This window comes from Lepidochelys kempii, chromosome 14, assembly GCF_965140285.1.
Source record: "Lepidochelys kempii isolate rLepKem1 chromosome 14, rLepKem1.hap1, whole genome shotgun sequence".
Lineage (NCBI taxonomy): Eukaryota > Metazoa > Chordata > Testudines > Cheloniidae > Lepidochelys > Lepidochelys kempii.
In genome coordinates this window covers 39,536,955-39,561,658 of record NC_136393.1, presented here as the reverse complement: position 1 = coordinate 39,561,658, position 24,704 = coordinate 39,536,955, and the positions used below count along the sequence as shown (strand labels likewise).

Here is a 24,704-nt window from a genome sequence, read left to right as displayed (position 1 = left end):
CAGTGTGTGACAGGGACGGGGACCAGGCCCAGGGAACCAGAAACAGGAATCGAGACCCAGCCCTGGAGAATGGGGAAGGAGACCTGTTTGCGATTTCGTATCCAGTCTGCTGAATTGTTCACGTCCAGACCCTCCCCCTAGTTCTTAAAAAGTAGAAGCATTTCATTTAGACACTTTCCAAACAAACCATTTTGATTTTTCAGTTTGAAACTATTTTTTATTTAAAAATGTCCTTCACTTTTATTTTAAAAATTCAAAAAGTTATAACCCTTGAAATGTTCCTGGGTCTTTTTCTTTTTTTTAAAGCTTTTTGGTTCATCAAAAATTTGGAAAAATGTTAGTTTTGTTCAACCTGAAACCGTTTTTTTTCCATCTCTTTTTTGGAATTGCCAGTGACCAAAAAATTCTGTTGCCCAGCTCGAGGGGCGGGTGAGGATTTTGGCGGTTATATGGTGGGTCTCTAAGTCCCCTTGTTGCTCAAAGTTTTCTTACTGCAACAAATTAATTTGGGATGAGGGCAGGATGGGCAAAAGCTTCCTAAAAGTGGTGGTGGGGGGCTGCTGGCACAAAAACTGTGGCCCACCCCCTGTGCCACCCTTTCTCCTCGAGGTCCTGCCCCCTCAAACTGCCCTTTTCCTTGAGGCCCTCCCTCACACCGCCTTTCTCCCTGAGCTCCCACTTCATGCCGCCCCTTGCCCCCAAAACACTGCCCTCCCCACTCCCTTCTCTCCCCCATCATCCAGTCGCTCACACTTATGGCCAGTAAAAAGTGGTAGGCCCTGGTCTCCCCTGTTCTGGCACCCCTGGATGAGAGTGGGAGAGGATGAAGAACTCCTTTCAAATATAACTCCCCCCCACCCTCAGAAAAGCACAATTTGCCAGCAACAGCAAAACATGCACCTAACCAACACGGGCCAGTCGAGCTGTGTTGTGTGTGACATTCCCGTCTTGGGGCGGTTTATGTCCTGGAGAATGTGAACCCTGCAGGCCTGGGTGTTTCTCTGTGTAATGTGACCTCAGTGCTCCTGATGAGAGCCATTGTTTGTAAATGTTTCAGTAGCAGACATATTTATCATTCATGTACAGACAGACATTTATTCACAATTAGAACTGGTCAAAAATAGGGAGGGTGGAGAGGGTCATGAAAATTGAAGAAGAAACCACTCCCCCCCCATATTCTTCCAAACTTATTTGGAAATGTTTTTAATGATCAAATTTTTGTTTCATTTTGGTGGGAAAAACTCCACATTCTCTCTCAAGTGGGCAGAGAAATCCAAAATGTTTTTTTTAAAGAGGTAACTTTTTTCAAATGATCAATGTAATCCAAAGTGGCATTTTTAGTTCAAAGGTTGCATTGTCAGTGTAAAACCTTTTTGAACCAGCTCTGTTACTGTATAAAAAGATGAGTTTATTTTTCATGATGCATTGTTTGGGCCAGGTTCCAAGTGGCATTTCAGTTTTTGCACAGCTCTTCTCTTCTTGCATCTGCACCTCTCATAACCTGTGGCCTTAATCTTGGGCCTGGAAACACTTACGTTCATGTTTAACTTTAATTACTGCTGTGAATAATTCCATTTCAATGGGACAACTCTGAGGTCGGGTTTACGCTACAGCCCTATATCGGTGTAAGTATGTCGTTTATTTAATTTTCTTTCTTTTATATGTGAAAGTTCTTGAGAGGTTAAAGCAGGTAAAATACATGAACAGGTTCGGACAGTCCGAGTTTGTCAGTGCAAAGTGACAGCAGAGATGTGGTATCTGCTAGTTTTCCATAAGTCTCTCAGGGTTACCCAGGATAACTTTGGGGATCTCAGTCTTGCATCGGGAATGTTCCCTGAAAGTGTCCAAACAGTTTAGAGCTACAGAACCATTTCCTGGATCCATTCTTATAGCTGTCTTCCCCGGAAAGCAGTCTGGCAAGAGTTCCTGTCAGCTCATTGCTAAGTTATCTGTCAAAACAGTAGAGTTTTCACGTGCCTAAGTAGCCCCTGGAATCAGGGTGAAATTATCCTCCCTGCCACCACCAAAATTGGAAATCGTGCCCCGGAGTGCACGGTACCCTACCGTGCTTCCCCCATAGGAACTGCATGAACAGGCAACTCTGCAAGTTCTCTGCATGCCTCTGCAAGTGACCCCCATGCCTCTCCATTGCCTTGGCCACATGTATCCTGTCCCCATGCCGGCGGTAAAACCAGAAAAAGAGGGAAAGAGCTCACCACTGCGACCACCTGAGGGAGCTGTTGGGTTGAGATCAGCTGGTCAAAGCAGGCAGTAGGGACAGAATCTGAGACTTGAAGCTCCTTGAGTGACCTCTGCCCTTTCTAGACCTGCCCTTCAATCAGACACAGTGATTGTAAAGTTGAATGTGATAGTAACTAGACCCATTTGAAACCCTTCACCACACAAGACAAAGCCCGTAGGATTCATCATGAACTATTTATTTCTCCTCCCCTGGCTCCCTGCAGCCACCAGCCACCTTGGAGCTTTCTCTATCTCTCCCAGGCTGGGCTCACTTGATTGCAGGAGATCAGCGGAGGGTCCAGCTTTGCTCTTTCGCTTCCATTCTTCACGTCTTTGGGTGGCTGCATTGGCAACTGAGCAGCCTAATGGAAACACTGAGTCCTCTGTCTCGGCAGGCAGGCCCAGCCGCCAAAGCCAAAGACTCCCTGAGAACAGGGGGATGTTCGCCTGAACTCTCAGGAGTGGAGGCTGGGCCCATAGGGTAGGGTTACCATATTTGAACTTTCAAAAAAGAGGACACTCTGAGGGTGGGGGGGGAGTGGTAGCCCTGCCACCTATCTACTCCCTCCCACTTCCTGCCCCCTGACTGCCCCCCACAGAACCGCCAACCCATCCAACCCCCCCTGCTCCTTGTCCCCTGATCGCCCCCTCCCAGGACCCTGCCCTCTATCTAAGCCTTCCTTCTCCCTGTCTCCAACTGCCCCCTCCTTAGACCCCTCCACCCTAACTGCCCCCCTAGAACTCCAGCCCCTACCTGTCCCCTGAGTGCCCTTCCCCCTATCCGCACTCCCACCCCCTGACAGACCCCTGGCTCTCCCACACCCATCCAACCACTCCCTGTCCCCTTACTGCCCCCGCAGAACCCCCAACCCATCCAATCCCCCTGCTCCCTGACCCTGACTCCCCCCCGAACCTCTGCCCCGTCCAACCCCTCCCGCTCCCTGTCCCTTGACTCCCCCGACACCCTTTTCATATGCCCACCCCCTGACAGGCTCCCCCCAGAACCCCTCATCCATCCAACCCCTCCTGCTCCCTGTCTCCTGACTGTCCCTTGGGACCCCATGCCCCTTCTCCAGCCCCCCCGGCCCCCGTACCCTGCTGCTCAGAGCAGTGTGTCTGGGGTGCGGAGCCAGACACAGTGCCGTGCTCCCCCACAGAGCGCGCAGCTCCCCCTCCGCCCCCAGAGTGCTGCATTGGGAGGGAAATCCCGGCCCTTTGGAGAGTTTTACCAATTCCTCCCTGAGGGCAATTTAAAACACAAAAAGCCGGACATGTCCGGGAAACTCCGGACGCATGGTAACCCGACCACAGGGACTTCAGGATCTGCAGCTGCTGCCACCTGTATGGTGAATCCTCGGACTCGTCACCAAACAGCTCTTCCCCATTCTGCAACCTGGCCCCATGGTCTGACCGTGCAGGAGAACAGAAACCCTTTGGGACAGCAGGAGAGTCTCCTCAATGCCGCACTCTTCGCATGGCTTCCCGCGGTCATCGTGAAACACGACTACCCTGCCCCCAGGAGTCTCTCAAGGAGCTGCCGGCACAGTCACTGGGCACCCACTCGTAATGGTCTCGGGCAGTGGCATTGCAGAGAGAGCTGAGCAGACCATCCTTCTGTGACTTCCTGAATTGCTGCCAGGACGGATTCTCCTCTGCGCTAGGGAGAGTCCCCGAGGACAAGCAGCTGTGGTGGGGGAGGGGGCAAGACAAACACTCCCCATGAGCCCTTGACTAGCAGGTAAGCAGGACTCTGGGAGCCAAGGCATCGGTGTGTCTTGCTGGGAGAGCAGAGCTGGAGAGCAGAAAAGGGCATTGGAGGAATTGTAGAAAAGTCATTGTCATGGCCGGGTCATGGGCAGCCAGACCTAGTGGTCAGAGGCAGAGTCCACACTCACAAGACAGGAGTCGAGAGTCAGCTGGGTCAGGACACTGGAAGAGCAGAAGCAAAAGACCAAATTGTGTTCAGAACCTCAAGTCAGGTGAGTCACCCTGAGTCCAGATACCAGGAAATCAAGCCTGGGGAGTGGGAGCAGGAACAGCCAACACACGGTCCAGAGCCGGGGAGGTTCTCGGCTGTTCAGACAGCTTCTTGTTCCTGCTGCTGGTTTAAGGAGGTCCCGGGGGCCGATTAGCTGCTCTGGGACTCTGCCAATAGGAGCTTCAAACTGGGTCTGGACTTCGTCAGTCCTAGGTAAGCAGTTTTTCGTAGGCTTCCAGGTGGCGTGCTGGAGGGTGGCTGCTCCCAGGAACCCTGCAGACCCGGGTTAATGACCCAGGGGTCAGGACAGTGAGTGATCTCTCCCTGCTCAAACCTCCTGCACGAAACAGTCTCCAGGGTCCCGGGCGCATCCTCTGAGAAGAAAAAAACACAGTCATGAGGACAAATAGGCTATGGAACAGGAGCCCCCTCTTTGTTGCAACAGCCCCAAGTGCCCAGAAGAGTGGACGGTTCTTACCTCCAGGAGATGCCTGGGATCTTCCATCTAAGCCTCAATGGGACCCCTGTTGCTTGGTCTGACAGGAGGAGATCATCTGTCCCCACTGCTCCCTGCGCTGGGCTGGCTGCAGCACACATCTTTTTAAGAGGCTGGGCCAGAGAGATGTTACAATCAGGGTCCAGGCACCCCAGAAGGATAACAGAGGGTCTGAAACCAGAAGACGAAGCAATCAAATCAGCGGATTCGACAGAGAAGTTTTCTACCCTACAGGGACATCAAAGAAGGTCTGTTAGGAAAGCTGAGATGTTAGTCTGGAAACTGCTAAGGCAAAGAGTGTGACTTGTTAAGATTCAGTTTTAGTCACTACAAAGTGTGTTGTGTTTTGTTTCTCTCTTTGAAATTTGTCTCTTTCTCTTGCTTAGTATTACTTAAATCTCTTCTTTGTTACTATACTTCCCAAACCACCTCAGTGTTGTGTGTTCGAGTGAAGTGTGATTCTCCAGCCTACCCAACAGGCTGAGCTGTGCCCTGTCTCTCTGAAGGTAGCGAATAATTTCTGAGCGGTGCTGGGCCCAGAGTCCAAGGGCAGTTCACCAGACATCTTGTGGGAAGCACAAGAAACCAAAGGAGCAGGAGAGATTCCGGCCCCACTGACCCATGGGAAATTCCCACAGAAGAGCCTACCCAGGGCTCTAAACACGGCCACTTTGGGTGTGTACCAGAGTTCACTCACTGCTAGATGCTGGCCAGGCCTTGTGTCATTGCTTTCTCGCTGGGCTAGCAACCCCGCTCATACTCACTCTTGCAGTTTGTTGGCTGGGAACTCAGCCCTCCAACCAGGTGACTGTCCTTTACTCCACTCCTTCCTGGGTCGTGCTCTTTGCAAACAAAGTCCCAAAATGTCTTGAACAGAAACAAGGCCTTCCACCCTCGTGGGGAGTTCTTCCTCAGCCTGATTTCGGTTCGGCCTGCCCTTCTTGGGTTTCTATGGTCTTCTATGTCCCCTTCCTTAGGGACAGTGAGAGAAGCCAGTCCTACCCTGGACTCCAGGGTTTGGCCCAAGGCCATCTCCTGAACAGCTCGCTCTGCTTCTGGACTTTTGCTGCTGTTTTCCCTTGTTTCCCCTCAGGTGGGGCTCACTTGGTCATCAATTTGGCCTAGCCCCAGGCTAGGCAGCCATAGGCCAAGCCACCCTGTTAGATACCCTCCTCCTTTAAATCCGGTCCAGCCCGGCTGACAGGTTTGCTGAGGGGATGGTGAAACCCCATTGCTGATCAGAAGGAGGTCAGAGTCTGTTCCCTACGAGCTGAAGGTCCGTTTGTCCTGCTGCGGCAAGTGGAGCTGGAGAGCGGAGATGTTAGGTGAAAGAGACTGCATGATGGAGTTGGAGACTGAGGGACGGGAGCCTCCTCCCAGAAACGCTCCCAGGAGAACAGGTTTGAGGAGGAGTTCTCTGGGGAGCCTCCTGCTTGGAAAAAAAAAGGGTGGCACACTGATGAAGATGTCTCTGTCCCAGGGATGGGGGAAGCTCCCACCCAGGCTATGGAGCAGGGATCCCATTTCTCCCCCAAGAAACCCATTTTGCCCAAAGAAGTCAATGGCTCTTACCTCCAAGAGGGAGTGGGCTCTTCCCTCTAGGCCTCTTTGAGAACTACTACTGCTTGCACCCATCTGGGAGGCTGTCACACACCCCAGGACCTAGAAGACACGGGGGGAGGAGGCTCCTCTTCATGTCAGACTCTGAGAGCCCAGAGAAGGGCCAAAGGAAGAATAAAGGGCAGGAGATGAAGCTAGCCCGGAGCCTCTGTCCCATCCTCACCTCCTCAAAGGTGGAGCTTCCTGAGCTTCAGTTGGGCAGACAGTCTGTAGCCCTGACGCAAAGGTCCTTCTGCGCCATATGGGGCAGGAAGATCTCTGCCTGGGAGCATGGGAAATGGGATGGGGGTGAGATCAAGGAAAGAGGGGAGGGATATGGGTGTGAGGGAAAGAGCTCCTGCCCCAGATGAAGGTATCTGGGGGGCCGTGGGAAGGACACAGCTCCACAGAGAGGGGAGAGAGTTCCTGTGAGTGCCAGGGGCCTCCATTTCTGCTTCCACTAGTCCCCCATTTATAGTGAGACACAGCAGTACCTGCAGCAGGGAGCGGGACTTGCTGAACAGGGAGGGGAACCTTGAAGAGCATCAGATGAGCCACAGCCCTTGCAGCGCCTCGGGCATCTGGTGCAAGTGCCGAATCATGTGAAGCTGGCCCATGACCTTGGCTGTGACATCCTCATGCTGCAGGGGAACGAGAACATGTCAGAGACTGAGACACTCCCCAGGAATCAGGGAGGATGAAGGGCACCTGGAACCAGCACCATCATTTCCACGCAGCAGCTGCTCATGTCTGAGTGGTAGATTCACCCTCCTGACCCCCAGGATGGAGGCTTGCTGTCCTCTCTAGTGACCTTCAGTGCCAAACCCCCTCCTTGTAGGGTGAGCTCCTGCCACTTCCCCATCAGTGCCCCTGACAGCTGTTCCACCTCCAACCCACCTGGGGACACCGCTCAAGTTCGGAGGACCCTCTCTTCCACCCCTACCTCCATCCCCACCCAGGTAGGGCAGGGAGGGGGCTCTAGAAGGGTGGCGGGGGGTGGGAGGGATTCTGGCAGCAGTGAAGTGGAATGGGGAGAGCTTGAGACCTTTCCCCAAGACACCCCAGTGACAAAACCTGAAACCACAGGATGGCAGCCCTGGTGAATGGAGCAGGTCAGCAGCCCCTGACGACTGAATCCTCCCAATCTCTCGAGAGCGGGTCCAGCCCTACCAGCAGCAAGACCAGCTTTCCACGCCCATGTGCCTCAGTCAGTCACCATCACCAGTCAGTCCTTGGCCTCCCAGGATGCCAGGGATGGGAGCAACTCTCGATGGTGGCTGGGGTGACATGGACACTAGGCCATGGGGAAATGGGTGCAGCTCTGTGGGGCAGGAAAGGTTCCCAGAGGGCACTTAGGGGACTCTCCTGTCCTTCCCAGGAGTGATAGCAGAGCACCACATCCTAAGAACAGAAGTCCATGAAGGCCAGAAGTCCCCACTAGGCTCCTTGCTACCAGGCCAGCAAATGGCGAGAGGATGGGAATCATAGAATCATAGAATCATAGAATATCAGGGTTGGAAGGGACCCCAGAAGGTCATCTAGTCCAACCCCCTGCTCAAAGCAGGACCAATTCCCAGTTAAATCATCCCAGCCAGGGCTTTGTCAAGCCTGACCTTAAAAACCTCTAAGGAAGGAGATTCTACCACCTCCCTAGGTAACGCATTCCAGTGTTTCACCACCCTCTTAGTGAAAAAGTTTTTCCTAATATCCAATCTAAACCTCCCCCACTGCAACTTGAGACCATTACTCCTCGTTCTGTCATCTGCTACCATTGAGAACAGTCTAGAGCCATCCTCTTTGGAACCCCCTTTCAGGTAGTTGAAAGCAGCTATCAAATCCCCCCTCATTCTTCTCTTCTGCAGGCTAAACAATCCCAGCTCCCTCAGCCTCTCCTCATAACTCAATGAGGAATGAGGCCCTGGGTCCCACCCCAAGCTTCTGAGTCGATTGCAGCTGCTTACCGTGTCCCCCATCAGTTGCTGGGCTTCCCCCAGGAGGGAGTAGACCAGCACCAGCCCAGCCTGGCTGACACGCAGCAGGGGGTCGTGGATGGCCAGCAATGCTGTCTGTACGAAGGATCTTCTCTGCCCGACGGAGAAGAATTTTTCAAAGACCTAAAACCAAGAGGACATGAGGCTCGAGTAGATTGCCCAGAGCCAGCCTCCAAGTCCTGGTGGTACAATGGCGTCTAGTGCCCCAAAGGGCGGGGAAGAGAGCTGCTGTGGCCAAGGCAGTTCATTCCCCAGGAGGCTTTCATAGAATCATAGAATCGAATCATAGAATCATAGAATATCAGGGTTGGAAGGGACCCCAGAAGGTCATCTAGTCCAACCCCCTGCTCAAAGCAGGACCAATTCCCAGTTAAATCATCCCAGCCAGGGCTTTGTCAAGCCTGACCTTAAAAACCTCTAAGGAAGGAGATTCTACCACCTCCCTAGGTAACGCATTCCAGTGTTTCACCACCCTCTTAGTGAAAAAGTTTTTCCTAATATCCAAATTTCAGGGTCCCAGGGTTCAGGGAAGCCCCTTTATTAAAAGGTCGCAGATGCTGAGGGACCAAAGCCTCCAGTGGCTCTTTCGGGAAGGCAATTTATGGCAGGGGCCAGGATGGGCTGGAAATGGATCTCTAATGTGTGTGAGCAGGCCCACTCTGCTGTTCAGGGCACAGAGACGACAGGGGACTCTGTCTTGCTTCCAGCAGAGAGATCTCCTGCACCTCAGCGGCTAGAGGAGTGTGCGTGTGTTGTTGAGGGGAGGAGGGGGTTGGAGCTGACAGACCAAAGGTCTCTTCCCCGCAGCTTAGTGATTTCTCTCCTCGCTGGGAATGGCCTCTGCAGCTCCTTGGTTTCTTCAAGGGGAATCCAACCTGCAGCCTGACAAGAACAAGGAGACTCCTGGCCCAGTCCGAGTGTGGGACCTTTGGCACCAGCGTGTCCCACTGGTTGCTGGATGAGGAACTGTGAGCTGGAAATAAGGAGCAGGCTCTTTTCCTGTCTTCAGGAGGCCTCCACTGCAGGGAACCCAGCCAGCTACACTCCCTGAGCTGTGTCATGCCCTGGCACAGTGCCCTTACCTCCCCTACTCTGGCTGTATTCTTGTAGCCTAAGAGCCTTCTGTCCTGGTGCCAGTCATAGCACCAGAGATCCTCCACGTCATGTATGGTCAGACCTGGAAGAGAGAGAGAGAGAGAGAGCGACTTTTCTCCTCATTCTGGTTGCAGTTTCTGTGTCCTTCCAATCCCATTGGTGGCTCCACAGTGGAGTGGAGAAGAACAGAGGCAGAGAGAGACTTGTCCTCCGGCTGGGGTCAGTCTGAGAGAAATGGTCTAGGGTCCCATTATCAACATATGGTCACTCTCAGTCCCCTATTGGGTTCCGTGTCCCAGCTGGGTTCCTTACCCTTCTGTTGGAGCAGCAGTTGGTAGAGCCGGTAAGTCCCCTCCCTGGCCTGCCGGCTGATGTCCTTGTCTGGATCGCTGACAAATAGAGCCAGCTGGGCCACATGGCGACCCATCTGAGGGAACTCGGCTGAGATCTAATGGAAGGGAGAGCAGAGGGGACTCCATCAGCATTTTCCTCTCAGCTCCCTGTCTGCCCTGGGCCAGAGGGCTCCTTCCCCTTAGCCCCTCTACAGGAGATGCTGGGGGAGAGGAGCTTGAGATCGAACCTTCATTTGCTCTGCTGCCAAGGGAGCCCGGGATGCCAAGCAGGGGCTGGAGCATGGTCCCCTTAAAGGCCCAGGGTCAACACTGAACCAGGACAAGAAGAACTTGACTCAAGCTAGCTCAGTTCTGCTCTGACTCTGCCTCCCCATGAAGAACCCTCCGAAGCCACAGCCCCGGCAGCAGCAGCAGATCCTGCAGCCCGCTGGAGCCAGCCCGCCTCCGCCTGGAGCCAGCAAGCTGGGCTCGGAGCTCACTTACGTCAAACTCAGGGAGAGTGACTGTGTATCTCAGCAGGGCTGTGCTGCTCCTGATGGCCCTGGCTCGCTCCTGCGACACCCTGGACACGACCCAGAGGTTGACATGCTGTGGGGAAAGGAGGCAGGTCAGACTCAGTGGCCAGCTGCTCCTGCTTTACAAATGAGCCCCCCACGCCTCCAGCCCCAGGGGCCTGAGACATTCTGCGCAGGGGGAAATAGCTGAGTCCTTGATGGCAGAGCTTTAGAAGGGGATTCTTTCCCCCAGGATGCAGCTTGTACCCTTCAGGTCACAACTTCTCCGCATCTCTCTAGATTGGGACAATCTAGGGGCTGGTCCCATCCTCCCAGAATTCCTGATTCCTGAACAGTTCACCAGAAAGAAGACTGAACCCTCGGCCCTTCCCTGCTATGCAAATCCTTGGGGGGAAGTAGGGAGTGACTGAGAGCACAATCCCCCCAGGAATTTCAGAGCAGATCAGAGGGAAGGGCTGATTCCCTGGGGCCCTCCTGTTTCTCTAGGAAGGAGCATGTGCCTCTTCTCTGAGAAGTAGCTCCCTAATCTCATGGGCTCTGTGTGTTGGAGGGGAGGGGGAAGGGTGGATTTTCAGACTCTCTCTCCCCAAGACAGCCAGGAGCCCTGTGCTTAGTGCTCAGCAGAACCAGGCAGAGCTCTGGCTTGGAGTCCCAGCTCCTTCCTCTGTTCCTCAAGAAGGAAGGACCTGACACTACATTGCACTGACCCACCAACCAAGGACGGCCCACTGGGGACCCAGCTAGGAGGACAGAGTAGAAAATGGATCTTCCAGTCTCTCCTTACCAGTCCCCCAAAGAGTTACGGTGAAATGGGGCTCACCTCCAAGATGAAGTGGAGCCTGTCTGTGTCTGGGGACTCTGCCAGCAGGTTCCCCAGCATGGCATCCAGGACCTCTGCGATGACTTTCTGCAGAGTCTGCAAAGCATGGGTCAGAGTTAGGGAACCTGGGCCTACACCTGCCACAGGATGGGAAGAGGGGTCTCTGGGAAGCACTGGGGAGACTCCCAAACACATCTCCTGGCCTCTCTCCTTCACATCCCACTGCAGGCAATTTGCAAGAATTGATGACCCCTGGACCTTTAATCCATGAGCTTAGCAGGTCTCTGCAGAGGGCCTTGTAGGCAGAAGAGTAGGAAACAGCCAAGTTGCTATGGATGGAACCTGGGCTTCTGGGCCAAACACGGCTTAGGAAAGAAAGAAAGAAAGAAAGAAAGAAAGAAAGAAAGAAAGAAAGAAAGAAAGAAAGAAAGAAAGAAAGAAAGAAAGAAAGAAAAATCCCCCAGGGAGGGGTAATCTCTTCCCTGCTGGAGGGAAGGATCCAAGCCTGCAGCTTGTTCCATCTCCACTACCCCACCCTTAAATCTGGAGCTCCAGCGAATCAAGGGAGTAGGGACCAAGGACTACTCTGGAAGAGGAGGAGGATGGAGGAGGAGGTACCTGGATGGCGGTGGAGTCCTTCTCCGTGCCCAGGGTGAAGACGGAGTGAAGGGCAGCTCGCAAGAGGTGGGTCTCTAGGGCTGGCTCCAGGGCAGGTTTCATGGTGCTGGCAAGAGAGAGGAGCTGTATTAGACTGTGCAGTACTGGGTGGGACTGTCGCCAACACAGACACCAAGCCACAGGGATAGAGGCACAGGCTGGCGAGAATGGAAACCGAGGCACTTCGCTAGGGAATGACAAGGCCAAGGTGTCCCAGACAGACAGTGGCAGGACAGGAATAGCTGCTGTTCCCTGGAGCCTGCTGCCCCTCCTGTATCGGAGCCCGGGAGTGAGCCCCTTCCCAAGGCCCCTGTCATGTTATGGGAGTGAAAAGAAGAGCCCCGCCAGGAGAGAGTGACCCTCCCCACCCCACCATCTCTGCCAGAGGCGCCACTCTTGGGAGGTGACTTGGGAGGGACAGTGACGGTGACTCCCAGCCTTGGGCCTGAGCAGCACTGGGGTGAGGGGAGCCGGCAGGGTGGGGGGGTGGGGCTGTCTCAGTACCAGAGGTAGCCCACTGCAGCCAGGGAGTGGGCGAGGACGGCGCTGGGTGACGAGTCATCGGGAAGCTCCTCGATGAGCTCCTGTGAGACGTGAAAGAGACAAAGGAGCGTGTGAGATTCAGGCCCGACTGACGCCTCCCAGTGAGGAGATGACACAGCCAGTGCCCCACATGGCCAGCAGGATCCCCCACCACCTCCCGCTCCTCCAATTCCTTCCTGCCCATCCGACTTGTCCCCCTTCTCGGATTCCTGCCCAGCTCACTCCCAATCCCCTTCTCTCCTCCTCCCTGTCAAAACTGCCCCCATTCAGCCCCATCCCGACGACTGAGCTGGGACCATGAGATTCCTTGTCCCCCACTCTCAGCTGCCCCCCAGCCCCACAATTCTCCCCCTCCCTCCAGCTGCCGTATGGCGTGTCTCACTCACCACGATCCTCTTCACCACAGCCGCCTTGCAGCAGCGCGGCTCCAGCGTGTCCTCCCCTCTCTCCCGTGCAGCCAGACATGCGGGGTAGATGGCCTGAAGGAACAGGAGCTGCTGCCCCTCATCCTGTACCCACCGGGAGTGGGGTATAGCGAGAGACAACCTGTTAATGAGGGACCTTCCTGCCCCACCCACACCAGCTCCAGGGCTCAGGCCTCAATGGGGGATTGTGGGGACCCGCCTATTGTCCAAATCCCCCACCACTCCTACACAAGCAGGATCAGGAACTGGGACAGTGCCTGTGGGGGGAGATGACTTTGGCTGTTGTGGGACACCCCCATCTTGGGGGTCCCACATCATGGATGTAAAAGGGTCCCATTGGGGGTGGTGGATCAGGAGGCACAAGACCCTCGGCAGGGGGTGGGGATGCTGGGAAGGGGCAGGGCAATCTTGGTTCCAGCCCAGTGGGGAACATTTGTACCTTATCTCTGCACTGGAGCTGCTCTCGGATGACCTTGAGAGCAGCTTCATCTTTGGCCACGTCCACCCCTTCCTCCTGCTCCGAATCCAGGGGGGTCCCTGCACCAGGGAGGGAAGGACAGGGGCGTGGTGGGCAGAGCAGGATTCAAGACCCCCCTTCCCACCTCAGGCACCCAGGGCAGATGGGGCCCCAAACCTCCCTCTCAGGGATGCCTTCAGCCCCCAACAGCTGCAGAAGCCCAGAGAAGAAACCCCCCTCCACTGGCCAGGACTCCAGGGGAGGTGCCGATTCCCCCGGCCCTGGAGCAGCAAGGACCAAAGTGGCAGCAGCTCTTCATGCCCCCACCCCCAGGTCCCCGTGCGGAAGGGGCAGCTGTGTGATGGCTGCTGCTGTCCGTGGGGTTCGCGGGGCTCAGGCCAGACACCTGGGCTGAGACCCGCCCCCCGTATCCCTGGGAGAGCATCTGGGCCCAGGGTGTTCACATCCCGTCCTCAGCCCTCCCGGAGCCCAGCCCGGCTCCTCACCTGGAACAAAGCAGTGGCCTCCATCGGCCTGGCTGCTGCCAGATGCCCAGGTGCTGCCACTGTCCCATGCTGAGCTGCCCGTGCTGGGACAGGGACCTTCCCCCTCCTGGCCTGCAGGGGCTGGAAGGTCCTCAGAGACCGGGCAGGGCGATGCCTCCTGATGGGAACGAGGTCTGGGCTCCTGGGGCCGCTGCTGCCCACACAACAAGCCCCAGAGCCACCCTGCCCGGCGCCCCTCCTGGGCTGGGTCCTGTCTGCAAAACCACAGCCTGGGCCAGCTCCATTGGGGCCTAGTCGGGGCCTCTCCCAGCTCGGCGCCTGCGCCGGGAGCCGGGGTCCTTTTCCAGAAGGCCGGGCACTTCCGCCGTCTGGCCTGGACGGGAGCTGCTTCCCCGCCAGCAGGGATGCAGGGGTTGCTCTGCCCCTTGGGAAGACGGCAGCTGCTTCCCTCAGGCTCTGGGGCCACCTGCAGAGCCTTCCTCCGCAACATCCGCAGGAGCCTGGCCATCCTGGAACCGAGCGGGGAGCAGGGGTGAGACTGGGCTCAAGGCAGCCTTTCACTCCTGGGCCTTTTCCGTCCCTCCTCCTCCCTGCTCCAGCCACAGCCGCCCCCTCTGCCCGCACAGGAGTGCAGGGAGTGCCATCTACACACACGGGCAGGAGTTCATTGCATGATCCGCTCCCAACGTTCCCCCTCGTAATCCCTGCTGCTGCAATAGCCAGGAAGTCTCATCCTTTTCCAGCAATGAGGTCAGTCCCAAAGACCATCGGTTACTCTGGAGAAGCAGTCCCCTCCTGTCGTCCCAGGCCACTCTCCCACCCAGGCTAGAGAAGGAACAGAAGCCAGGAGTCCGGACTTCTCCTGGGAAATCATTCCTCACATCAAAGTCACAAAGGCCCTCGGCACAGGAAGCACAGAGCCCTCCTCATTCCCCATTGATTTCCAGGCTCAGCAGCTCACAGGGTCTGGTTCACCTCAGAGACTCTCAGCCTGGGGAAGGGTTGGGAGGGAAGGGCTGGGAGGGGAAGGGCTGGGAAGCCCCATTGCTGGAACCTTTCCAAACACACTGGAGACGGCTCTGGAGAAGCCCCTGCCTGGCCTAAGAGTGAGGGGCTCTTGGGGGCTGTTTGCAAATGAAATCCCCCTTTGGAGATAGTCTCTCCCCCAGACAGAGAGGGGAACACACCGAGGAACCCGAATGCCACTCACGTGCTCTCAGTGATGGTACAATGGATGGCGGATGTTCAGGGTCAGCAGACGTCCCTCACCCTCCTCCTCACTCTCCAAGCCCAAGGCAGGCTGGAGAGGGTGGTGACCTCAGGAGTTACCCTGCCCAGCCAGCAGGCAGGGTGATGACACGAGGGCGATCGACTGGCTGTGAAAACAAGAGTCTGTCTGATTGCCAAGGGACGGAGAAACTCAGCCAGCAGCAGGGGGTGCAGAACACGGCCCTAGGGCGGAGGTGACAGCGCCTCCGGGATCCTGACATCCCAGCACTTTACTCACCTTCCTGGAGCCTCCCAAACCCACTGGGCTGTAGCCATGGGACCCCAACCCTACTGACGGCAAACGGGCCTCAGCTGCGACCACAGGGTCACACCGAGTGTCAGAGCCATGGATGGACCCCTTCACTGACCACTGCCGCACACTCCCTCCCACAGCTGGCAATTGCAACCAGGCCCTAATGTCTGGTCCCCCTGCCTTTGAGAGAGAGTGTCACTCCTGCTTCCATTGCTGCCTCTTGATCTGTGGGACTTTGGGCAAGTTGCTCCCCCTCTCTATGGCTCTCTGGGACTCACATTCCTGAATGGGCTTTATAAAAGACAATGGTTAAAGTTTGGCCCCAACTAGTTCTTGTTTCTCGAGACTATCCATTTTAGCAAAGTTTAGAGTTCTTGACATTCAACACCTGGAAACATCCCTTTCTCCTTCGCAGATGGCCTTAACATCCCTTATCTCACCCAGGCTTCCTGCTGCCTGGAGTTAGAGAATTGACCCTGTTCCCATTGGACCTACCCAAGGTGTCACACAGCGAAGCGGTGACGGAGCCAGAAAGAGAAGACAACTGTCCTGATTCCTGTTCTAACTAACAGACAACAACCCCCCAGAGGCAGGGATAAGGCCCAGGAAATAAGGGGTGAACATTTTCATGGAAACCTTTTTCTGTCAGAAAATCCATTCAAAGGAAACCACTTTGTTTCTTGAAATCATAACAAGTAGGATGAAAATTCTTTGCAAAAATATCTGTTTGCAAAACAAGAGCATCTCCTGTCCGTCACAGTGCATTCAACTGTCTCATCATACACAAAGGGGAGACACTATGCTCTAGAAAATTGGATGAGATGCTTCACTCTGAGCTAAGTAGTTGCTGCTTTTCACAATTCCAAAACAATAAAATACAAATCAAATTGAATATTAGGTTATAATCTGATATGGCTCAGTGTGATAGGACACCCCCCAGTCTGCACTGCTCCGAGTGACACTGTTCAGTGGATCCCCAGCATCCACCCATGGTGAGGTAAGTGGGAGAGGATTGTTATTCATTCTTGACAGAAGGAGAAACGAAGGCTGAGAAAGGAGCAGGGACTTGTCTTAGCTGATGCAGCCAGTCAGTAGCAGAATTGCTCTCAAATGAGCTACAGACCAACAATTGTTCATAGTAATTATTCAGCAATTATTTCAGAAGAACTGGAATGTTCGAGAGGATCATGAACTGCTCCGAGACAATGAATGGAGAGCAGCATCCACATTGGTCAAACGTATAACTGATTGTGACTTATTTGCTTGGTCATAAAAGAGAACAACAAAGACCAGAGTTTCCTCCCTGTCAATAGCCCCCTCCTCAGCCAATCAAGGTTGAGACTTTGAGGGGTGGGAGGCTAAGGGTTCTCATTAAATAGCCCAAAGAATGGCCCCGGTCACCACCGAGGGGATCACTCTCGGAGCACTAGTCCAGTCTCACCTCTCTGTGAGGGCCTCCCACAACCCCCCCGGACCCCGCTCCACACACAGAGCTCCTGGTGGTGGGAGGAGAGCAGAGGAAAAGGACAAAGGAAGCAAGAAGAGAAAGGTAGGAGGGACAGAGGAAAAGGGAAAACAAAAAGGAGAAACCCCAATGTCCCCAGTAATTCTAAGGGACAAAATCCTAGGTCGGAAATAAAATACTGCCCCCACAATCTAATGTTTTCCTTTCCTAAAAATCAGCCAGCACCTGATGGATCAGACTGAACAGGTTCCAAACCTCTCCGAGGCTCTTACCTTCTATACAGGGACGTCTGTTTTCGAGCAAATCCACTAAAAGAAAAGGAGAAAACTCCAAAGAGGGTCCTCCTTGCGCTCACGTACGTGCAAGTGAATGCTCTCTCAGTCCTCCAGGAGAGACCTCGAGAAGGAGACGTGCTGAAGCAAAGCCACAGGGATCTCCGAGCTTGCCCCTGTCCTGCACCCCTGTCCTGCCTGGCTGATGTCAAGTTCTCTCTGTGAGGTCATCGCCTCCCCACCACCTTTGTCCAATAGGCTGAGGTCCTGCCAAAGGCTCTTGTGATGTCACTGCCACACCCACCACTCCCCTGCAGTGCTGATGTCCTGCCCCTGTCCAGCTACATTGGATGTTTCAGCCGCTTCCCCTGGATCACCCCACTCAATGTCACTTCCTTGTGGGGTGACACCGACTACATAGTAGAACACAGAAGTTCTTCCCCAGGCCGCAATTAGGTTTTCACAAGTTAGTTGACTTTATGGCCAGAAGGAACCATTCGAGCATTTAATCTGATCCCCTGCGTATCCTAAGGCCTCCTGTATGTCAGAAGAGCTGGGCTTTTCTTTTACTCAAACATTTTCCAGAAAGGCATCTAGTCTTTATTCGAAGAGATCAAGAGATGGAGAAGCCATCATTTCTCTTGGTACTTTGTGCCAATGACAAACCACCTGTTAGGATATAGATATTCAGGCCTGTCTGCAAAGGCCTATACTCTAAGAATTTAGGTGTATTCTTATCACTTGGCTAGTGATAGAGGTATAAAAGAAAGAATCAAAATCACTGTCTGCTGGTGTAAGGGCCTTCTCTTACTGTGACAGTCTGAGGCCCTGTTCTTAGGCTAAGGCCTTTGGCTAAGCAGCAGAGGCAGCCATAAACTGGGAAGCGAACGGTCACATCCTCACATTCCAAACTAGTCACATTGAAATAAGGTGCTATTGGGCTGTTAGGCACTATCAGGACAGGATTGTATTCCTATCACCTCCAGAGAAAGGGAAGTGCCTAGAAAATGTGAAAGGAAACTTAGTTTGATAGCATCCTGTCTGGCAAGAACTCACTTATCAATAGCTGGGATGTGAAATCCTCACTTCTGTATTGTTTTGTCATTATAGTTCCCACTTTGCTGTTGTTTGTCTGTATAATCTCTGTCTGGTTCTGTGATTGTTCCTGTCTGCTGTATAATTAATTTTGCTAGGTGTAAACTAATTGAGGTGGTGGGATATAATTGGTTACATAATCATGTTACAATATGTTAGGATTGGTTAGTTAAATTTCAGGAAAATGATTGGTTAAGGTATAGCTAAGCAGAACTCAAGTTTTACTATATAATCTGTAGTCAATGGGGGGTGGGTGGGGGTGGGCATGTGGGTGTGTGAGATGGGAACAGGGAATGGGGGTAAGAAAATTGGAATCATGTTTTGCTAAAGGGGGAGATGGGAACAGGGAATGGGGGTAAGAAAATTGGAATCATGTTTTGCTAAAGGGGGAAATGGGAACAGGGAATGGGAGTAAGGAAGTTGGAATCATGCTTGGCTAAGGGCAGGAATCGGAACAGGGACATAGGTGTAAGGCTCTGTGGTGTCAGAGCTGGGAAGGAGGATACTAAGGAAGGAAACTGGAATCATGCTTGCTGGAAGTTCACCCCAATAAACATCAAATTGTTTGCACCTTTGGACTTCGGGTATTGTTGCTCTCTGTTCATGTGAGAAGGACCAGGGAAGTAAGTGGGTGAAGGAATAAGCCCCCTAACACCACCCTCTTACAAATCTGGGTCTTATTGTCATTATCCTTTTTCTGATTTCTGCTTCCATCCATGGGGTTTTGTCATGCCTTTCTCTGAGACATAAAAGAGCCCTTTTATACTCAACATTTTCTCTCCATGAAGTCAAGCAACTCACTTCTCATTCTTCTCTTGTATATACTAAGCAGATTGAGCTTTTTCAATGTCTCATAATAGGGCATCATCCCCATCACTCAGTTATGAATCTTTTCTGCACCCTCTCCAATTGTTTTAACATAATATTCAAAATGTGGACACAAGAACTGGATTCAACATTCCAACATCAGTCTCACCAATGCTCTTTCACTTCCCTTTCCATCCTCACTACTCTATCCAGCCAAGAATGGCTTTAACCTTTTTTAACACAGTTTCACATTGACAGCTCATGTTGAACAGCTTGTCCACTATGACCCCAAAATCCTTTTCAGGGTCACTGCTTTCCAGCGGATTGTCCCCAATTCTGTAGGGTGCCGCCTGACTCCTTTGTTACTGGAGGTATGGGGTTGCATTTGGCTTTATTAAAACCTAATTCTTTAGTAAGTATTTTAGAAGAACTAGCCCATTAGAGAGAGAATCGTGAATTACTCCAAGACAATGAATGGAGAAAAGCGGCAAGTGCAATCAAATACATGTTTGGTTACGCCCTATTTCCTTGGTCTTAAAAGAGGGTCACAAGGACCTGAGCCTCCTCCCTCACAATAGCCCCAAACTCCCCCAATCAGCATTGAGACTCTGAGAAGCAGAAAGCTGAGAGTTCTCACCAGATGTCCCGGGTCACCACCGGAGGGAGTCACTCTTAGAGCACTATTCCAGCCACATGTCTTTGGGAGGGCCTCCCGCAATGAGAGTTGGAGTGCAACCCGCCCTCCCTCCCTCCGTCCCCAACTCCACACGCACAGACAGGTCCTGGTGGTGAAAGGAAAGCAGGGGAAAAGGACAAAGATGCAAGAGAAGACGAGAAAGGAGGGAGAGACAGGAAAAGGGAAAACAAAAAGGAGAAACCCCAATGTCCCCAGTAATTCTAAGGGACAAAGTCTTAGGTCGGAAATAAAATGCTGCCCCCGCAATCTAGTGTTTTCCATTCCTAAAAATCAGCCGACACCTGATGGATCAGACTGAACAGGTTCCAAACCTCTCCGAGGCTCTTACCTTCTATACAGGGACGTCTGTTTTCGAGCAAAACCACTAAAAGAAAAGGAGAAAACTCCGAAGAGGGTCCTCCTTGCGCTCACGAATGTGAAAGTGAATGCTCTCTCAGTCCTCTAGGAGAGACCTCGAGAAGGAGACGTGCTGAAGCAAAGCCACAGGGATCTCCGAGGTGGCCCCTGTCCTGCACCCCTGTCCTGCCTGGCTGATGTCAAGATCTCTCTGTGAGGTCATCGCCTCCCTACCACCTTTGTCCAATAGGCTGAGGTCCTGCCAAAGGCCCTTGTGATGTCACTGCCACACCCACCCCTCCCCTGCAGTGCTGATGTCCTGCCCCTGTCCAGCCACATTGGATGTTTGAGCTGCTTCCCCTAGATCACCCCTCTCAATGAGCGTTCATTGTGGGCTCAAGCCGAACACAGTAAAACATCAGAGGCTTCTCCCCATGCTAGGCTCATTTTTCATCAATTAGCAGACTTTATGGACAGAAGAGACCATTAGAGCGTGTCATCTGACCCCCTGCATATCACATGCTTTCTGTAGAGCATAGGAGCTAATTTTTGACTACACACGTTCCAGAAAGGCATCTAGTCTTCATTAGAAGACATCAAGAGGTGGGGAATTCCCACCACTTCCCTTTCTAGTTTCTTCCTTTGGTGATTCGTCCTCACTGTTGAATATGTGTGCCCTCTTTCTAATACGAATTGGTCTCTTTTGAGTTTCCAGCCACTGGGTCTTGTTATGCTTTTCTCTGATAGATTAATGAGCCCTTTAATACCCAATATTTTCTCTCCATGAAGTCACTTCAACACTTCAATGATGTCACCACCCAATCTTTTTTATAATCTAAACAGGCTGAGCTCTTTCAATAGCTCACTAGCATCTGCCAGGAAGGGAGTCCCCACAGAGGGACACCATAATCTCCCAGGGAGGGAAAAGGCTCTCACTGCCATTTCTTAACCTCATGGGGTGTTCTCCTGTTCTGCCAACCCCACCCCTTTTTCAGTATCTCCAGGTGCCTGAGGGAGCAGGAACCAGAGGCCATCCTGCAGCTGGGACAGAGATGGAGGTTGATGACCTACCTGCCCGTAGTGACCATGGTGCAGGACAGCCCTCAGGACATGCGAATGCAGCTCCAGATCTGGGAGCAGCTTCCCTTTGCTGGCACGAGACCTTGCAGGTTGCGGTGGGTGAGACAGGCACTAACTTTTGGAAACCCTCAGTGGGATCAGAGGGTAATGGTTTGTAGAAAGTGGTGTTGGAGAGCTTTACAAAAACTAGACAAGAACGGTGCATGTTGCAGGGCAGCTCCAGCCCCGGTGCTGTCAGTGAGACGTGTCCTCCCAGCCCTGCCTGACGGGTCTTTCTGTTTCAGACCCTCCTTGGAACTGCAAGAAAAGTCCAACCTGTAGAGTTGTGGTTGCAGTGATAGTTGTATGGTCTGCGTTGATTGCTGCCATCATTGCTCTGGCAGGTGAGTTCCCAGCTTCCGCCCCGCTCCCTTCCCCTCCATCTATGATCTCCGCCCATCCCATTCCCCCGTGACCTGCCACACTCACTCTCTCCTCCCGGCCTGTCCGGCTTCTGCCCCTGGGGCAGAGGATTCCTGGGGGATCTTCCTCCCAGACCCCTGCACCTGGGCACTCTCTGTGTCAGGACGATCTGACTGACATTAGCCCCCCCAGCCCATCTCTGAGCACTTTGGACCCAAGTCACCTTTGCCACGCGCCATGAAGCAGTCCCTGACCAGGGTGTCCAGTGGGACAGGATGCAGTGCAACCCTGAGCCCTTTGCCTTCCCTGTGTTACTCTGAGGTTACCAGCTTGGCCTTCCTGGATCTTCAGGTCACGCCTGTGGCCGGGCGGCAGGTGCTGCCGTGTTATTGAAATGAGCCATAGAATTAAGTCAAGACCCCTCCACCAGCGCAGTGTGGAAACCCCCCAATCGCTGAGCTTGGCCATGAAGTGTCCCTTAGCACCATTCACTCCCCCGGGCTGCACAGACAGCGTGTGCTCATGCAGAGGGCGTCTGTTTCCGGTGAACATGAACCCTGTTGTATCCCCCCGTTGTCAGGGGCAGGGCGTGCTGGGGAATGTCGGGGGTGGGATTTCTCTATTGTCCTGGGATCCGATCACTGGGCCCCAGGAGGGTTTAGCAGCTGGCAGAGGGGATTGAATCCAGGTCCGTCTGCATTAGGAATCCTCTGTGCCGATGTCATGACGTCCGTGTAGTTGAATTGGTGCAAACCGCTAAAGCAGACGCACTGCACTGGTGCACAAAGGAGCTTGCCTTGGTGCAGTTTGCTGCAGGAAGTTACCAGAGCGAGCCGCACTGCTCCAGCGCATCTCCAGGAGGTGTTTGCCCTGATGTCACTGCGTCACTGTGATTATACTGGTGCAGATTGCTCGGATACAGATGCGCCCTGAATCCCAGCTCCCTGCTGTAATGGCAGGCTGTTGCAATGGGCAGCATTGGTTCTCGCTGTGTAAGGTGGGAATCTGTGAGCTTAAGGTTGGTTACACACCTGCAGGTGCAGGGAGCTCTGCAGAACATGTGGCATCTGAGCTGGAGATGGATGGTGGAGACAGCCTGTGCCATCAACTGTTAGTCACTGACTTCTCTGCTCAGTTCAGTAGGGCAGGGGTGTGGGCTACCGTGCACTGGACAGTGAAATCTACAGGGTCAGACATGCCTTGTGAGTGAGGTGAACACATGCTCGCTTTCTGATCACCGCTGCCACGTTTCCTAACTCTTCCCAACTTAGAGTGTCTGTTCCTCGCTGAGCGCCAGCCACATGGGAAGGCTTGAAAACCAGCTACCGAGTTACTGTGGTGCAAACAAAAGTGACGTGCTCGAAAACATCTGGAGGGGTTTGAGTCCAACTCCTCTCAACTAGACAGGCCTTTCAAATCCTCTTTGGTGTCACTTATGGGTGACCCCACTGCTGCTCTTTCATGGCTCTGAAAGGGTTACACAGCCGTGAGGGCTTCCAGAAAGTGCCTTTCTTGCTGCTGTGTTTGGGGAGAGAAAAGTCTGCAGGTAGGAGGTGAATTAAGTTCCATCATTCCTGGCCCACAGTGCAACAGGTCACTTCCCATGGCTGTGGTTTCTGGCGCCCCCTTGTGGCTTTCATGTCCCTGAGTGAAAGTTCCCACGTTCTTCTCAGTTGTTCACCTGCTGTTTGTTGCTAGGTTGAACGTCCAGCTGTTGATCTTGTGCCTGGGGTGAAATGCTCTGAGCTGTGTCAGTCCCTCGCAGGCTGGGAGTGTCCCTGGAATCCTTCTTGCCAGGCAAATTTACAGTGACAAACGTCTCCGTCCCCCTGCATCTGATTGCAGTGGACCAGCCCCAGCTGGGGGTCCCAATGGGCTTGGCAAGCCGGTCAATTGACTGCCTGTTTGGCAGCAGTCAAATGCTCCAGCGAGAGCCCTGGGGGTAGGAGGCAGCCTGCCTTTCGGATTGCGTCTTGGAGCCTCACTGGTGTTTTCCAGAACTTGGTTTCATTGTTTTGCCTTTTTTTTCTGAGCTAAAATAACTCAGTGAAGTACATTTTTTAAAAAATTAGGTAGATCCATATCTATCGAAAGCTAAACCTACTGGAGACAATGACGTCTTGCTCTTTTTTCTTCCTGGCGGGAGGTAACCAATTCTGATAAATTGGTATTTTAAAATATCTGACCACTCTTTGACAGATTTGACTGGTCAGTTGACCAATTTTTGTACCAGTCAAATGCCCAATTCTCGTTGCAATTCTTACCCTCCATGTGACTGTCTCATTCTCAGCGCTGACCTCTCAGCTTTCATCAGCTGATCTGTGCCCCCCTGCGAGCCCCTCGTGCCCGGACGGCTGGAAAGGATACCGAGGGAAATGCTACTATTTCTCAGAGACGGAAGGGAGCTGGACCGACAGCCGAAGCCGCTGCTCTGCCCCGGGTGCCTCCCTGGCTGGGATCGACAGTGATCAGGAAACGGTGAGAGACTCTCGAGTTGCCAGACACTAATCTGGGCACAGGGATGGCTGCTGCAGCAGGACCTGGGCTCTGCCCCATGGGGTGAAGAGCAGCTGTGAGCCCTCCCGTGCTGGGAGGCCGGAGTGAATGAACTTCCAGCCGCTGAACGCCAGCCCTGGCTGGGCCCAGGGCCCTACTGCCTGTGTGTGATCACAGGGATTGCCCATTCTCCGCTGCCCCCCTCCCCAAATAGGGAGACAGCTTCTGTCTAGGGCAGGGCTGGCTCAAGCATCTCCTGGCCTGCTGGCTGCTGGAGTGGGACTGAGAACCCAGCCAGTGCTCCTGTTGTGGGGATGGGAAAGGAGCAGCCAGCTGAGGAGGCGGGGGAGGAGGGGATCCTTTCACATTGACCCCTCCCACTTCAGCTTGCCTCCCTCCCTCCTCCTGCCTTGCTGGGGTGAGCGGTGGCTGCTCTGTGAGAAGAGCCGTCTCTGCAGAGAGCTCAGACCCAACAGCTGCCCCCAGCTCAGGGGGACTTGGGGTGTGGGTAACTGGGAGCACCGGGGTGGGGCTGCTGTGTGCGGTGGGAGGGTTAAGACTGCCCGGGGGATCTTGTGCTTTGCAAGAGGGAGGGGAAAATCCCCCCTGAAAATAAACTGAGCACCCTTCAATATGTGACTGGGATTCTCTGCAGCACAGAGCCCTGGAGGGGCGGTGGGGGGGGGAGCATGGGAGGTGGGGCTGATACCTGCTGTCCCTCAGCTTTCTTTAAGGCGTTCCTGCTGCGCCATAAGGGTGTCTATGACCACTGGATCGGCCTCTGGAGGGAGCAGGGTCAGCCCTGGAAATGGGCCAATGGCACCAAATTCAACCACCTGTGAGTCTCTCTCACCCC

At 53.6% G+C, this 24,704-nt stretch overlaps 1 long non-coding RNA gene across 1 annotated transcript; it reads left to right on the top strand.

The window, feature by feature from the left end:
• The first annotated feature begins 11,668 nt into the window (after nucleotides 1–11,668).
• On the top strand, nucleotides 11,669–23,800 carry LOC144929476 (uncharacterized). Its single transcript, XR_013634707.1, has 3 exons — nucleotides 11,669–11,772; nucleotides 21,235–21,333; nucleotides 23,643–23,800. It is a non-coding gene; the product is annotated as an uncharacterized LOC144929476 (long non-coding RNA).
• The last annotated feature ends 904 nt before the right edge of the window (nucleotides 23,801–24,704 follow it).